Source organism: Capra hircus, chromosome 18 (genome assembly GCF_001704415.2).
Source record: "Capra hircus breed San Clemente chromosome 18, ASM170441v1, whole genome shotgun sequence".
NCBI classification, from domain to species: Eukaryota; Metazoa; Chordata; class Mammalia; order Artiodactyla; family Bovidae; genus Capra; species Capra hircus.
Window position 1 is genome coordinate 50419871 of NC_030825.1, and position 17182 is coordinate 50437052.

Sequence of the window (17182 nt, forward strand, 5' to 3'; positions counted from 1 at the left end):
AATGTTCCTTTGGTATCTCTAATTTTCTTGAAGAGATCTCTAGTCTTTCCCATTCCATTATTTTCCTCTGTTTCTTTGCACTGATCACTGAAGAAGGCTTTCTTATCTCTCCTTGCTATTCTTTGGAACTCTGCGTTCAAATGGGTATATCTTTCCTTTTCTCCTTTGCCTTTTGCTTCTCTTCTTTTCTCACCTATCTGTAAGGCTTTATCAGACAACCATTTTGCCTTTTTGCATTTCTTTTTCTTGGGGATGATCTTGATCACTGCCTCCTGTACAATGTCACGAACCTCCATCTGTAGTTCTTCAGGCACTCTGTCTATCAGATCTAATCCCTTGAATCTATTTGTCACTTCCACTGAATAATCATAAGGGATTTGATTTAGGTCATACCTGAATGGTCTAGTGGTTTTCCCTCTTGCCTTCAATTTAAGTCTGAATTTGGCAATAAGGAGTTCATGATCTGAGCCACAGTCAGCTCCCAGTCTTGTTTTTGCTGACTGTATAGAGCTTCTCCATCTTTGGCTGCAAAGAATATAATCAGTCTAATTTCAGTATTGACCATCTGGTGATGTCCATGTGTAGAGTCTTCTCTTGTGAAGTTGAAAGAGGGTATTTGCTATGACCAGCGTGTTCTCTTGGCAAAACTCTGTTAGCCTTTGACCTGCTTCATTTTGTGCTTCAAGGCCAAATTTACCTGTAACTCCAAGTATCTCTTGACTTCCTACTTTTGCATTCCAGTCCCCTATAATGAAGAGGACATCTTTTTTGGGCATTAATCTTAAAGGTCTTGTAGGTCTTCATAGAACTGTTCAACTTCAGCTTCTTCAGCATTACTGTTTGGGGCATAGACATGGATTACTGTGATATTGAATGGTTTTCCTTGGAAACAAACAGAGATCATTCTGTCATTTTTGAGATTGTATCCAAGTACTGCATTTTGGATTCTTTTGTTGACTATGATGGCTACACCATTTATTCTAAGGGATTCTTGCCCACAGTAGTATATATAATGGTCATCTGAGTTAAATTCACCCATTCCAGTCCATTTTAGTTCACTGATTTCTAAAATGTCGATGTTCACTCTTACCATCTCCTGTTTGACCACTTCCAATCTGCCTTGATCCATGGACCTAACATTCCAGGTTCCTATGTAATACTGCTCTTTACAGCATTGGACTTTACTTCCATCACCCATCACATCCACAACTAGGTGCTGTTTTTGCTTTGGCTCCATCTCTTCCTTCATTCTTTCTGGAGTTATTTCTCTACTCTTTTCCCAATAGGGCACCTACTGAGCTGGGGAGTTCATCTTTCAGTATCATACCTTTCTGCCTTTTCATACTGTTCATGGGGCTCTCAAGGCAAGAATACTGAAGTGGTTTGCCATTCCCTTCTCCAGTGGACCACATTTTGTCAGAACTCTGCCATGACCTGTCCATCTCAGGTGGCCCTACACGGCATGGCTCATAGTTTCATTGAGCTAGACAAAGTTGTGGTCCATGTGATCAGTTTGGTTAGTTTTCATGATTGTGGTTTTCATTCTGTCTGCCCTCTGATGGATAAGTTACTTAGAGTTTTCTATAAACATAGTTGAGACATATATGAAGTTCATTTTTCATTTTCATTTCCCTTTATATCCTTCACTTGCCTTATTGCACAGGTTAGGAAGATGACAAAAATAGATAGAAAGATATCCCATGTTCTTGGATTGAAAGAATCAATATTGTTAAAATTGACTATACTACCCAAGATACTCTACACATTCAATGTAATCCCAATCAAATTACCAATGGCTTTTTTCACAGAACTGGAACAAAAAATTTTTTTAATTTGTATGGAAACACAAAAAACCTTGATTAGTCAAAGCAATCTTGAAACAAAAAAACAGAGCTGGGGGAATCAGGTTATCTGACTTCAGACTATACTACAAAGCTACAGTAATTAAGAGTATGATACTGGCACAAAAATAGACATATCAATCAGTGGAATGGGAGAGAAAGCCCAGAGATAAACCCATGCATCTATGGTCACCTAAATGACAAAGGAGGTAAGAATATATTGGAATATATTAATAAATGGAGAAAAGCCTCTTCAATAAGTGGTATTGGGAAAACTGGATGGCTATATGTAAAAGAATGAAATTAGAATACCATTTAACATCATATACAAAAATAAACTCAGAAAGGGTCAAAAACCTAAATGTAAGACTGGACACTATAAAACTCTTAGGGGAAAACACTCTTTGACATAAACAAGAGCAAGATCTTTTCTGATCCACCTCCTAGGACAATGAAAATGAAAACACAAACAGGACCTAATTAAAAGCTTCTGCACAGCAAAAGCAACCATAAACAAGATGAAAAGACAACCCTCAAAATGATAGAAAATATTTTCAAACAAAGCAACGGACAAAGGATTAATCTCCAAAATGTACAGGCAGATCATGGAATTCAATATCAAAAAAACAAACAACCCAATCAAAAAATGGGTGGGAGACCTAAATAGACATCTCTCCAAAGAAGGCATACAGATGTCCAAAAGGCACATGAAAAGATGCTCAGCATCACAAATTATTAGATAAATGCAAATCAAAACTACAATGAGGTATCACCTCATACCAATTGGAATGGCCATCATCAAAAAAAGCTACAAACAATAAATGCTGGAGAGGGTATGGAGAAAAGGGAACCCTCTTGCACTGTTGGTGGGAATGTAAACTGATACAGCTACTGTGGAGAACAGTGTAGATGTTCCTTAAAAAACTAAAAATAGAACTACCATATGACCCAGCAATTACACTGCTGGGCACATACCCTGGGAAACCCAAAAGGGCACGTGTACCTCAATATTCATTTCAGAACTGTTTACAGTGGCCAAGGCATGGAAACAACGTTAAATGTCCAATGACAGATGAATGGACAAGGAAGATGTGGTGCAGCTGTATACACTATGGAATATTACTCAGCCATAAAAGGGAACGAAACTGGGTTGTTTGTAAAAATGTGGATGAACCTCAAGTCTGTCATACAGAGAGAAGTCAGAAAGAGAAAAACAAATATCATATATTAACGCATATATGCAGAATCCAGAAGAAATGGTACAGATGAACCTATTTGCAGGGCAGGAATAGAGACACGAATGTAGAGAACAGATTTGTGGGCACGGCGGGCAAAGGGGAAGGTGTGATGAACTGAGAGAATAGCTTTGACACATACACACGATCATGTGTAAAACAGATAGCCAGCAGTTAGCTGCTGTATAGCACAAAGCTCAGCTTGTTGCTCTGTGATGACTGAGAGGGCTGTGAAGCACAGGAGACGTGGGAGGGAGACTCAAAAGGGAGGGGATATATGTATACTTAGAGCTGATTGATTTTGTTTTACAGCAGAAACTAACACAACATTGTAAAGCAACTATCCTCCAATTTAATTAATTTTTAAAAGAAGGAGGTCTGGTAATTAGGACTCTGTGCCTCCATAGCAAGCAGGTGCAGGTTTGATCCCTGGCCAGGGAAGTGAGATTCCACATGCCCCTCAGGGTGCCCTCCTGCAAAAAAAAAATTTTTTTATTCTTTTTTTTTACTTTACAATACTGTATTGGTTTTGCCACACATCAACATGAATCCACCAATGTTCATCACAGCACTGTTTATAATAGCCAGGACATGGAAGCAACCTAGATGTCCATCAGCAGATGAATGGATAAGAAAGCTGTGGTACATATACACAATGGAGTATTACTCAGCCGTTAAAAAGAATACATTTGAATCAGTTCTAATGAGGTGGATGAAACTAGAGCCGATTATACAGAGTGAAGTAAGCCAGAAAGAAAAACATCAATACAGTATACTAACGCATATATATGGAATTTAGAAAGATGGTAACAAAAAAAATTTTTTTAAAGAATCACACCTTTTGAAGTTGCAAGAGCTGGTGCTGGTGAGAACAGGATGCTGCTGCCTCTAGCGGTGGGCTGAGGTTACTGTGGGGAGGGAGTGGAGGGCGGGTGGACGGCCATCAGGTTGTGAACGCTGGATGTCAAGTAGGAAGGGGTGAAGACAAAGTGGAACCTGGCTCGGGTCTCACAACCTCCAAGTTCTACAACGTGAGTGACCTGAGGAGGTCGGCACCCTGCCGTGGACAGCATACAGCTGGCCTAGCATTAGCAGGAGCTGAAGGAGGGCACCTGGCATGAGCCAGCAGGGCGAGCCAGCAGATGATCAGCAACGTGGAGCACTGCCCTTCCGGACATATGGCACTGCTTCTCTTCCAGCTTGTAAATATGCCACAACATGCCCCTGACCAAGCCTAACCATTCAGGAAGGGAGCTCTTGGAACCATGGTCTAACTTAGCTAAATTGATACGGTATAAAACCAAGCACAACTGGGACTCCCCTTGGTGGTCCTGTGGCTAAGACTGCAAGCCCCCAATTCAGGGGCCCCGGGTTCCACCCCTGGTCAAGGAATTAGATCCCACATGCCACAGCTAGGAGTCTGAATGCAACTAAATTGATCCCACCTGTGCAACGCAACTATCAACGATCCTGTGTGCTGCAGCTAAGACTGGTGCAGCCATTAACTATATATATACTTTAAATAATAGTAAAATAAAAATAGTGGCTTCCCTGGTGGCTCAATGGTAAAGAATTCGCCTGCCAATGCAGGAGACATGGACTCAATCCCTGATCCGGGAAGATTACACATGCTCAGGAGCATGTGCACCACATGCCCAGGCACCACAACTATTGAGCCTATGCTCTAGAGCCCAGGAGCTGCAGCTACTGAGCCCATGCTCTGCAACAAGAGAAGTCGTTGCAACGAGAAGCAAGCAGCCAAAAATAAAATAAATAAAATAATGGAAGCATGGGAGCTCTGGGTATGCCTCACAGGCACATACTTTACACCACATGTATCTTCCATTTGGCAGTTCCAGAGTTACATTCACTATAATAAAACTGCAGTTGTAAGAATACGGGGAAAAAAACACCATCATCATTTGTTTAAAAATCAGATCATCACATTCCTCTACTCAAAACCCTCTGATGGTTTCCTTTCTCTTTTAGGATAAAAGTCAAAACAGTTACACTACCTACAGCATTACACATTAGCTGGCCCTTTAACTCCTGCCACTTGCTCATTCTTGTCTCCCTGCAGCCACCCTGGTCACCTTGCTAGCCCTTCAACACACCAATAATGGTCCTTCTTCACTCTCCCCTCTACCTCTTCCCTCCACCCTTTACATCCTTGCCATGGATTATACACATTACTTCCTTCCTCAAGTCATTCCGCACTCTTCAAAACCACAGTTTCAGGGAGGGACCTCCTGACCAGAGTATTTAGAACTGAATCCCCAGGACTTCCCTGGTAGTCCACTGACTAAGACTCTGCACTCCCAGTGCAGGGAGCCTGGGTTTGATCCTTGAATATTCATTGGAAGGACTGATGCTGCAGCTGAGACTCCAATACTTTGACCACCTGATGTGAAGAGCCGACTCATTGGAAAAGACTCTGATGTTTGGAATGATTGAGGGCAAGAGAAGAAGGAAGGGACAGAGGATGAGATGGTTGGATGGCATCACTGACTCAATGGATGTGAATTTGAGCAAACTCTGGGAGACAGTGAAGGACAGGAAAGCCTGGTGAAAAGAGTCGGACACAACTGAGCAACTCAACAATAGAGAACTATTGTTCTATGATCATGGAGAAGGAAATGGCAAAACTCACTCCAGTACTCTTGCCTGGAAAACTCCATAGGCAGAGGAGCCTGGTAGGCTGCAGTCCATGGGGTCGCGAAGAGTCAGACACGACTGAGCGACTTCACTTTCACTTTTCACTTTCCTGCACTGGAGAAGGAAATGGCAACCCACTCCAGTGTTCTTGCCTGGAGAATCCCAGGGACAGAGGAGCCTGGTGGGCTGCTGTCTATGGGGTCGCACAGAGATGGACGCGACTGAAGCGACTTAGCAGCAGCAGTAGCAGTTCTATGACCAATAGTGAACTATGATCACATGCCACAACTAAGAGTTTGAATGCTGTAATGAAGACTGAAGATCCCTCGTGCTGAAATAAGACCCAGCAAGTAAACAAATAAATATTGTTTAAAAGCTGAATCACTCGGGGCGTTCCTTCTCCCTCTCCTATCCAATACTTTTCAACAGAGCACTTAAGCACGAACTGAAATACTACAGTCTTTCAGTTACCTGTTTATATAACATTTTCAGTCAATTCCAGTAGAATGTACATTCCATAAGGACTGTTGTTTTTTCTTGTCATATGCATTACTATATCCAATATCACCTATAAAAGTGACTGACATACAGTAAGGAATCATTGAATATTCTGGATAAAATGAATGAATAAATGAAAGAAGGAACTGAAAGTGAGCTCCACCTTCTCTATCTGATCTTTTTTTTTCTTTATTTTTGGCTACACCCTGCAGCACATGGGACCTCAGTTCTGGGACCTCAGTTCTCTGACTAGGGATGGGATCTGTGCTCCCTGCATTGGTGGGCAGAGTCTTAACTCCTGGGCTACCGGAAAGTGCCTGATCTTCAGATGACGCTTACTTGTTACTAGCATGTGTGTGTGTGTGTCAGTTGCTCAGCCCTGTCCACTTCACGACCCCATGGACTGTAGCCTGCCAGGCTCCTCTGTCCAAGGAATTCTCAGGCAAGAATACTGGAGTTGGGTAGTCATTCCCTTCTCCTGACCCAGGCATCAAACCCAGATTTCCCACTTTGTAGGCAGATTCTGAGCTGCCAGGGAAGCCCCACTTGTTACTAGGTCTCAGGCCTGTTCTCTCCACCCTCAATTTTTCTTTTCTCTTATTTCAACACTACTGAAGCTCCTATTGGGCTTCCTAGGTGGCTCAGTGGTAAGAATCCACCTGCTAATGCAGGAGATGTGAGTTCAACCCCGATCTGGGAAAATCCCCTGGAGGAGGAAATGGCAACCCACTCCAGTATTCTTGCCTGGGAAATCCCATGGACAGACGAGCCTGGTGGGCTACAGTCCATGAGGTTGCAAAGAGTCAGACACTACTAGTGACTAAATAACAATAACAAAAACTTCTATCACCAACATATGTTGTTGGCAGCCCTATTCATATGCACATGTATGTGATCTATGACTAGACATGTGATAATACAGACACCTTAGAGACATAACACATTCTATGTACAAAAAAGAATGCACACTATCTTTACACCCAGAGTACAAATTCCCCGGTTTCTCAATATCAAGAAACACCACCACAGCCAATCTGGTTGCTCGAGTCTTAAGAGAATTGAGCTTCAATGCCCACATCAGCCTTAAACCACCCCTTATGACACAGTCACCAAATTCCATTCCTTTTAAGGTAACGTTCTCAAGTCTCTGTTCTTCTGCATGTTGATTTTCATCAGCTTTATCGGAATCATCATCCTCTCTCATCCGGTTTATCTCAAAAGTCTCCTCATTCTTTTTCCCAAATTTACTCCTGCTCCATTCAGTAAGTTATGCTTATGTGAGGCAAACTGGAGAAGTCCTTAAATGCCTTCTTTCTCCTTGATGAGAAAAAAAAATTAATCTTTTTATCTTCTTGATTAAAGCCTAGAACTACTATTGGGATCCATGGTACGTGTTCTTAACATAATCTATAAGCCTGGCAAATTATTATCTGACCCCGACTCAATAACTTCAGCTCATGTCAAATTCTCTTGTTCTTTGCACATGAGGCACTTGGAATTTCTTTCAGTTCTTTGCGTGTTCTTCTTTTAAACACCCGTGGCTGATTCATGTCAAAGTATGGCAAAACCAATACAGTATTGTAAAGCAAAATAAAGTAAAAATAAAAATTTAAAATAAATAAATAAATATTTATGTATTTATTTGGGCTTCCCTGGTGGCTCAGCAGTAAAGGAACCCCCTGCCAATGCCTGCCAATGCAGGAGACACAAGAGACTCGGATTCGATCACTGGATCAGAAAGATACCCTGGAGGAGAAAAACGCAACCCACTCCAGTATTCTTGCCTGGAGAATCCAATGGACAGAGGAGCCTGGCGGGCCACAGTCCATGGGGTTGCAGAGACAGAAACTACTCAGCCAGTAAACAACAGCAAATTTATTTATCTATTTTTGGCTGCATCAGTTATTAGTTGCAGGACACAGGATCTTTTGTTGTGGAGAGCAAGGTCTTCACTGTGGCTTGTGGGCTTCTCTATAGTTGTGGCTCATGGGCTTAGTCGCCCTGAAGCATATGGGACATATGTCTGTATAGTCAAAGCTGTGGTTTTTCCAGTAGTCATGTATGGATGTGAAAGTTGGACCATAAAGAAAGCTGAGCACTGAAGAATGGATGCTTTTAAATTGTAGTCCTGGAGAAGACTCTTGAGAGTCCCTTGGACTGTAAGATCAAACCAGTCAATACTAAAGGAAATAAACCCTGAATATTCATCAGAAGGACTGATGCCAAAGCTGAAGCTCCGATACTCTGACCACCTGATGCGAAGAGCCAACTCACTGGAAAAGACCCTGATGCTGGGAAAAATTGAAGGCAAAAGGAGAAGGGGATGGTAGAGGATGAGATGGTTAGATAGTATCACTGACTCAAAGGACATGAATCTGAGCAAACTCTGGGAAGGACAGGGAAGCCTGGCGTGCTGCTGCCCATGGGGTTGCAAAGAGTGGGACATGACTTAGTAACCAAACAACAACATATGGGATCTTAGTTCCCTAACCAGGATCCAGCCTGCATCTCCTGCATTGGAAAGTGGATTCTTAACCACTGGACCATCAGGGAATTCTTTATTCTTTGTCCTGTGTTCCTTCTTGCAAATGGTGTTCCAACATAATTTTCCATTTGCCTAGAACATCCTCCAGAATATTCAGGAAGTAGCCTAAACTGCCGATGCAAAGGGAAGCCTTCCAAAATCCTGAAACATACTACCGCAAGCTCCTCATGGCAGAAACCTGTATATCTGAAATTACATAAGTATTCATATAATTGCTTGTTTGATGTCAAGATTCGCCTACAGACTTTATTGGCACATATACCCTTGCTGCCCACTACTGTGGAGAAGGAAATGGCAACCCACTCCAGTATTCTTGCCTGGAGAATCCCAGGGATAGAGGAGCCTGGTGGGCTGCCGTCTGTGAGGTCGCACAGATTCGGACACGACTGAAGCAACGCAGCAGCAGCAGCAGCAGCAGCAGCAGCAGCCCACTACTGTGTCTAAAACATGAATGATACAGAGAAGGTACTTCATAGAACGAGGCAACGAATGGATGAATGAAAACAGTATAATGCTGTCAGCAACTGAGTTAAGTTCTACAACTTCCTCAGCAGGAAGAGCAGAGGCTAGAGACATGGGTGTTACTCTTTAAGAGCAAAAAGGGGCTGAGGGTTGGAAAACTAGATGCTAGGACCACACTGGTGTTCACAAGCCACAACTGTGGATTGTCAAAAAGATAAGCATACATCTCAAAGGCAGAAGAGAGAAAATAAAATATGACAAAAGCGCTCACAAGTAACATGATAGATTTTGTGGCTCTGGTCTCAGGGGATGTTGGGGAGGGTTGCCTAGTGCTGTGAATGTGTTGGACTTGCTGTTTGTGCCTGTGAAGGAAAAGTATCATGGATCCACTGACCCATATCATGAATCCCAAACAAACAACATCAACAGAGGAGAAAATCACTGAACAGATTGATTCTGTAATTGCGTTAATGGACAGACAAGAGCAATGGCCAAGATTTGATTTCACACTGACATTTCTGCCATTCTTCTGTCCAGTCATTCTCATGGGAACTATGACATTGACCAGCAAGTGAAACATCCAGCTCAGGATACATGGAGTAGTAATATACTTCTGGGATTTGAACTTGAGTTCTGCCCACTTGGAGTTCGGGGGGTTAATACTTAAGGCCTGAAAGCCACCCAAAAGGCAGGTGACGCTGAGAGAGGTTCCCCAGGCCACTCTGTGAAAATAAAAGACAAGTTTACATCCGATGTCACTTAGGAAATACTTCATCTCAAAGGCTGCCAATGTTGGAGGGATTGCTCCACAGATTAAGGTCAAAGTATTGGCTAAAGCAAGATGGTTGATTATTTGCTCAATTGGTCTCAATCCATGCCTCTTAAAAAGAGAGCAGATATAATGACAAAGGAGTGAGACATTCCCCGCAGTCCCTATTCCAGCCTGAGCGAGGATCACCGTCCCTATTGCCCCATCAACAGAAATCATTCCTTCCTTGGCTGGGGTATGATGGTTATGCTCAGATACATGGAACCTGGGGAGAAACAGAAGACACGTATGAATTTCTTCAAGTCAAGTGAAGTACATTTCCCACCAGAATTTCTTTAAAATGTCCTTTCTGGAAATCCTATTCTAATGTCATGCATAAAAATCCATCCATGAGGAATTCCCTGGCAGTCCAGTGCTTGGGATCAGGTTCAATCCCTGGTCAGGTTCAAACCGGTCAGGGGACTAAGTTCCCCAAAACTTCGCAGCACGTGAGGCCAAAAAAGAAAAAAGAAAATCCATCCCTAAACTTTGTTTCTCTTAATTACCCAGTATGACCCTCATAATACTTATAACACCTGAAATTATTTCATTGGATTATCTAATGTCTATTGAAGGAAGACAATTTCCTCCAATGGAAACATGAGAGCTATGAAAGTAGGGATTTGTCTCCCTTGTTTTCCACCCATATCTAGGCTCTAGAACAATCTGTCACTAGTAGGCGGTCCATAATAACTATTACATGAATAAATGAATAAACAAATGAATAGTGTCATTATTTTCATCTCAAAAGTTATTTTAACATGGCCTTTAATAGATTTCTTAACATGAAATGCACATTCTCTACTTAAGAGTTTAAAAAAGTACATTAAACTCACTGGTTGTATTATTCAAAACTGCATATCCTTGCTTGATTTTGGGGGGTTTTGTTTGTTTTGTTTATGCAAAAGTATAGCATTTTCAAGAAACAGGTGTTTGGGTGTCTTATGTTGCACTCGACTGGATCAAATACTCTCTGTCCAATATTATCTTTCTATATACCAATTCAATTTTTGAAAACTTTTGAATCAAGGACCTAAGCTGAATTGAGCAATATATCTTTTTCTTTTTTGGGCCCCACCTGTGACTTGTGGGATCTTAGTTTGCCAACTAGGGATCAAACTCATACCCCTTTCAATGGAAGCATGGACCCCTAACCTCTTGACCACCAGGGAATTCCCAAGCAGTATATCTTAATAATATTAAGACAACATAACAAAGGTGTATTCCAAGAGTACATATGATTCATATGATAATGAACACTGGAAGCAATCTCATTTCATTAGGAAACAAGAATAACATGAGCACAGGTACACAGCATGTGTGTGCTCAGTCGTGTCTGACTCTTTGTGACCCCATAGACTAGCCCATCAGGCTCCTCTGTCCATGGAATTTTCCAGGCAAGAATATTGGAGTGGGTTGCCATTTCCTACTCAAGAGGATCTTCTTGACACAGGGATTGAACCTGTGTCTTTTGCATTGGCAGATGAGTTCTTTACCACTGCACCACCTAGGAAGCCCCAGGCACACAGCTATTCAATATTTTTCCAATTTTTTCAATAAAATTGCAGGAAAAAATTATTCTTCTTCAGAAGACAGATTATTTTATGTGTTACATTCAACTGAAATTTCTTAATTTCTTTCTTCTTTGTTTAAATTTTATCTTTTCTCTCTCTTTCTCTTTTCTTTACAAACCCCTGTGTCAAAGGCTGACTTTAAATAGATCACAGAGAGGAAACTGCTGCTATAAAACTGAAATATTTTAGAAGCAATACACTAGTAATTTATCCAAATATTATACAAATGTGCAAAACTTTTTAAAATATACATTGAATAAGCACTTTAAAAATTTAGGAGTAAACTATGTCAATAATGTACTGGAAATATAAAAGTAAAGAAAATTAAATAGCATAAGAGAAATCTTGAATTAGCAGAACTAAATTCGATGTTCTTAGATGGGATGATATAACATGTCATCAAGATTTGAAACTTCCTCAAAGGTGTAGACTCAATTCAACATCAATCAACTAAACATACAAACAAACAAACATACAAAACTAAGTCATTCTTTAAAAATAACAAAAGAAAAATAACGATGATGAAGTGGATTGACCTACCCAATTTCTTAAAATCTAACACAGGAATTACAGTGTGTGGTACGAGAACTTCCGGTAGTCTAGTGATTAAAATGCCATGCTCCTAATGCAGGGAGCCCAGGTTCAATCAGTGGTCAGGGATCAGGGAACTAGGTCCTGCCTGCCACAACTAAAAGACCAAAGATCCCATGCACCTCAACTAAGACCCAGCGTAGTCAAATAAATAAATAGTTTAAAAATAAAAAAATTTTTCTGGAATTGAGCTGTAGGAGTTGCTTGTCAGAAAGAAAAACACCAATACAGTATACTAATGCATATATATGGAATTTAGAAAGATGGTAACAATAACCCTGTATGCGAAACAGCAAAAGAGACACAGATGTATAGAACAGTCTTTTGGACTCTGTGGGAGAGGGAGACGGTGGGATGATTTGGGAGAATGGCATTGAAACATGTATAATATCATATATGAAACGAGTCACCAGCCCAGGTTCAATGCATGATACTGGATGCTTGGGGCTGGTGTACTGGGATGACCCAGAGGGATGGTACTGGGAGGGAGGAGGGAGGGGGGTTCAGAATGGGGAACACGTGTATACCTGTGGCGGATTCAGGTTGATGTATGGCAAAACCAATACAATATTGTAAAGTAATTAACATAAATTAATTAAGTAATTAATATAAATAAATTTATATTTAAAAAAATAAAATAAAACAATAAAGAAAAGAGATGGAAATTTAAAAAAATTTAAATCTCATACCGCGGTTTTTAAAAACTTGTGTGGTACGAATGAAAAATAGTTAAACATATCAATGCTTCAGAAAGAAGTTTCAGGAAAAAAATTATAAATAGGAAATTCAACAAGCAAGGTAAGTTCAGCGTGTGCTCACTAATCATGTCCTACTCTTTTTCCAGCCCATGGACTTTAGCCTGCCAGGCTCCTCTGTCCATGGGTTCTCCAGGCAAGAATACTGGAGTGGGTTGTCATTGCCTTCTCCAGGGGATCTCTCCAACGCATAGATTGAACTCCTGTCTCCTGCACTGGCAGGTGGATTCTTTACCACTGAGCCACCAGGGAAGCCCAATCTTACAGGCAAACAAATTTCAGGGCAAAAAAAAAAAAAAAAATCAGAAAGACCAGGAAACAGACACACACACACACCAAAGGTGTCACTGACCAAGAGAGTATTGTAGCTGGTTAGTGTTGTAGCTGTAGAGTATTGTAGTTTCCTATTTATAACTCCTGAATGGGCTCTGTATTTGAGCAAAAAGCGTGAAGATGTCTCCCTACAGTTTTATTTACCCTGAGGTTCAGAGGGACTTTAGTAAATCATTAAGCTCTTGTGAACACTGACCCTGCGCTAGCCGCTGCCCTGATCTGTCATATTTACTTTCAATATTCTTATGTTCCCCTGGAACACAGAGCTGAAGGCAGGGTTCACATCAGGTAGGACTAATATCACATCTCAGAAATCAAGTCTTGGATCCAAGTTTGCTATTAGGAATGAAGACCCAACTCTGAGGATATTCACTGGTAGATGCCTTCTGTAATTGGATCCAGCATTAATTCCAAGCTGTATTATTTCAATTTGAAGATCAAAATCTACAACAATGTAATTTCCTAGTGCACCAGTTGTAGTAAAGATTTAGACAAGGTCTTAAAATCTTCATACAGGGCACTCAAAGAACTTTTCAGTATAAATGAGTTTCCCCAATTCAGTCTCATCCAGACAAGGTCCAGTGGAAACAAGGCCTAAACATTGATTTAAGATAGTGTGGGGACTTCCCTGGGGTCCAGTGGCTAAGACTCCACCTGATCCCAGTGTAGGGGGCCTAGGTTCAACCCGTAGTCAGGGAAATAAAGCCGGCAGGCCACAGCTAAGAGTTCACATGCTGCAACCAAATAAATAAATATCAAAACCAAAATAAAATAGTTTGTGCACTATAATAATTTAATACTTTCATGTTTTATACATTTAATTCACCTTGTTCCTGTGCTCAGGAACTTTCCTCAGACTAAGACACTTTAATCAAAGGACAGAACTAACGCAGACAGAGGTAAAAACTTGGACAGAACGCAGGGAAAGAAGAGAGATGACTTTGGAGGTAGTGAATAAGAGGAATATTCTCTGCAATAATCAGAAAGCAGCCCTTCACACAGACTCTCTCAGGGACTCTTGCATGTTCTCATGAAAAGGTATTATTATCCAGATCTTGGGTAGATTCTCATCTCCAAATACTCACTTCTTTTTTTTTCCAGGCAGTTTCTAAGTCCAAAATAAAAACTCCACTCACTTAAGTAACTTCAGTTCTGGGATGCTGAATCCAATGATCACTAGACTTGTCATGGGAGGGAAAATCTGAACCCCTTTATTATAGGTTTGGTTTTCCTGACCTCATCTCTCTGGAGCTGTAATTATTATGTTATTTCTAGCAGCAATGACAGTGCCTCCAAGAAACTCTCTAAACATCTTTTTCTTGGCATACTAATTATCCAAATTAATTATGAGTGTTTAAATAGTCTATCCCAAGATGCTGTCAGAAGTGACTGGATGTAAACATTTTTTTCTGCATTCCCTACAGGGATGAGGTCAGATAACTGTGAGTCCTAAAAAGTGAGACCTTAGAGAATAAACTGTGATGCTGTCTATATTCTGAAAATCTCTGAAAAATATATTTCCTAGGAGAGAAGTCTTAGATTGCTAAGACCTTGATGAATTCCACCTATTCAAGATTTGGTCAGAAAGAAAGAAGCCTTTCTCAAGGAGAAAGTGTGGGGACATCTAACTGAGGTAGCGTGTATTGACAAAGAACTTATTACAAAAGTTGCGATAAATTAGATGGCGCTGGTCCAAAGGTAAAGAATCCACCTGCCAATGCAGGGGACACGGGTTCCATCTCTGGTCCAGGAAGATCCCACGTACCGTGGAGCAACTAAGCCCACACCTATTGAGCACCACAACTACTGAGCTACATGCCACAAATGCTGAAGCCTGCGTGCCTAGAGCAGAAGCTCCATAACAAAAGAAGCCACTGCAATGAGAAGCCCACCCACCACAACTAGAGACTAGCCCCCATTCACCACAACTAGAGAAAAAGTCTATGCGGCAACAAAGGCCTAACACAGCCAAAAATAAATGAATAAATAATTTAAAGAAAATAATGGTCTGTGAACACTTGAAAAAATGTTCAACAAGATTAGTCACTAGGGAAACACAAAACCACAGTGAGATATCACTACATACTCACTCAAATTGTTAAAATTTAAGAGACTGATGATGAAGAGCAACTGAACCTCTCATATATTGCTGGCAGGAATGTCAAATGTTAAAACTCCTTTGGAAGACAATTCAACAATTTTTTATAATGTTAAACCTATACTTACCATACAACTCAACAGTTTCACGTCTAAGTATTTATCCAAGTGAAGTGAAAATGTACATCCCCACAAAGACTTATACATGATGTTCGTAGCAGATTTATTCATAATAAAAGTCAGAAACAACCCAGTGAATAGATAAGCCAATTATGGTATATTCACAGAATGGAACACTGTTCAGCAATGAACAGTGATATCATTTAACAGAATTCTGCTCAAGAATGGACAACTGATACAATACCAAAGATGTATCTCAAAAAACATTTTGCTGAGTAAATAAGCCAGGCACAAGAGGGTACATACTGTATGATTCCATTTATGTGAAATTCTAGAAAAGTCACTCTGTAGGGACAGAAAGCAGGTCGATGGTTGCCTAATTGCCTGTGACTGGGGAAGGAGGTGGAATTGACTACAAAGGAACGTGACAAAACATATTATGCTCATTAGCTCAGTCCTGTCTGACCCTTTGTGACTCTGTGGACTGTAGCCTGGCAGGCTCCTCTGTCCATGGGATTTTCCAATAATACTGGAGTGGGTTGCCATTTTCTCCTCCCGAGGATCTCCCCAACCTGAGGATCAAACCCCAGTCTCTTGCATCTCCTGCAGTGCAGGTGGATTCTTTGTCTCTGAGCCACTGGGAAAGCCCGACAGAATATATTGGGGGTGGTGGAGATGTATATCTTGATTGTAATGATGGTTGCATAGGTCAGACATACACTGGTCAAAACACATTGACCTGTACACTTAGAGTGGTACATTTTATTGTATGTAAATTATACCACAGTGAAGTTGATGCTTTTAAAATATTTATTTATTTGGCTGCACTGGGTCTTGGTTGTGGCACGTGGGATTTTCAATCTTCTTTGCAGCATGTGGGATCTAGTTCCCTGACCAGGAACTGAACCTGGGCCCCCTGTGTTGGGAGTCTTAACCACTGGACCACCAGAGAAGTCACACAAGAAACTTGATTTAAACAGGAAAAAACAGAAGACATTGATGTTTGGATAGGATGGGGTAGTATGAAGCTATCAAGAAAGCTGAGTGCCAAAGAAGTGGTGATTTTGATCTGTGGTGTTGGAGAAGACTCTTCAGAGTCCCTTGGACAGCAAGGAGATCCAACCAGTCCATCCTAAAGGAAATCAGTCCTGAATATTCATTGGAAGAACTGATGCTGAAGCTGAAACTCCAAAACTTTGGCCACCTGATGTGAAGGACTCATTTGAAAAGACCCTGATGCTGGGAAAGATTAAAGGCAGGAGGAGAAGGGGACGACAGAGGATGAGATGGTTGGATGGCATCACTGACTCAATGGACATGAGTTTGAGTAAACTCTGGGAGTTGCTGATGGACAGGGAGGTCTGGCGCACTGCAGTCCATGGGGTTGCAAAGAGTCAGACACGACTGAGTGACTGAACTGAACTGAACTGAGTATGAAGCAACCCAGTGCTTCTGCTCAGAACAAGTAGAAAAGCCAGATCAATTACTACAATCTTATCTTAAAGATATCAGAGAGCTGTGAAAGCAAAAAGGTTGAAGGAAATAAAATTCCAGAGAGGGAAGAATTTTCAAACAAATGCTGAGGATCCTTGTGTCTCTCCAGAGTCCTCTGCAAATCCTGGGTATGGTCCAAAGAATCTGGGCTTGGTCCAGGCATGGGGCCACTTC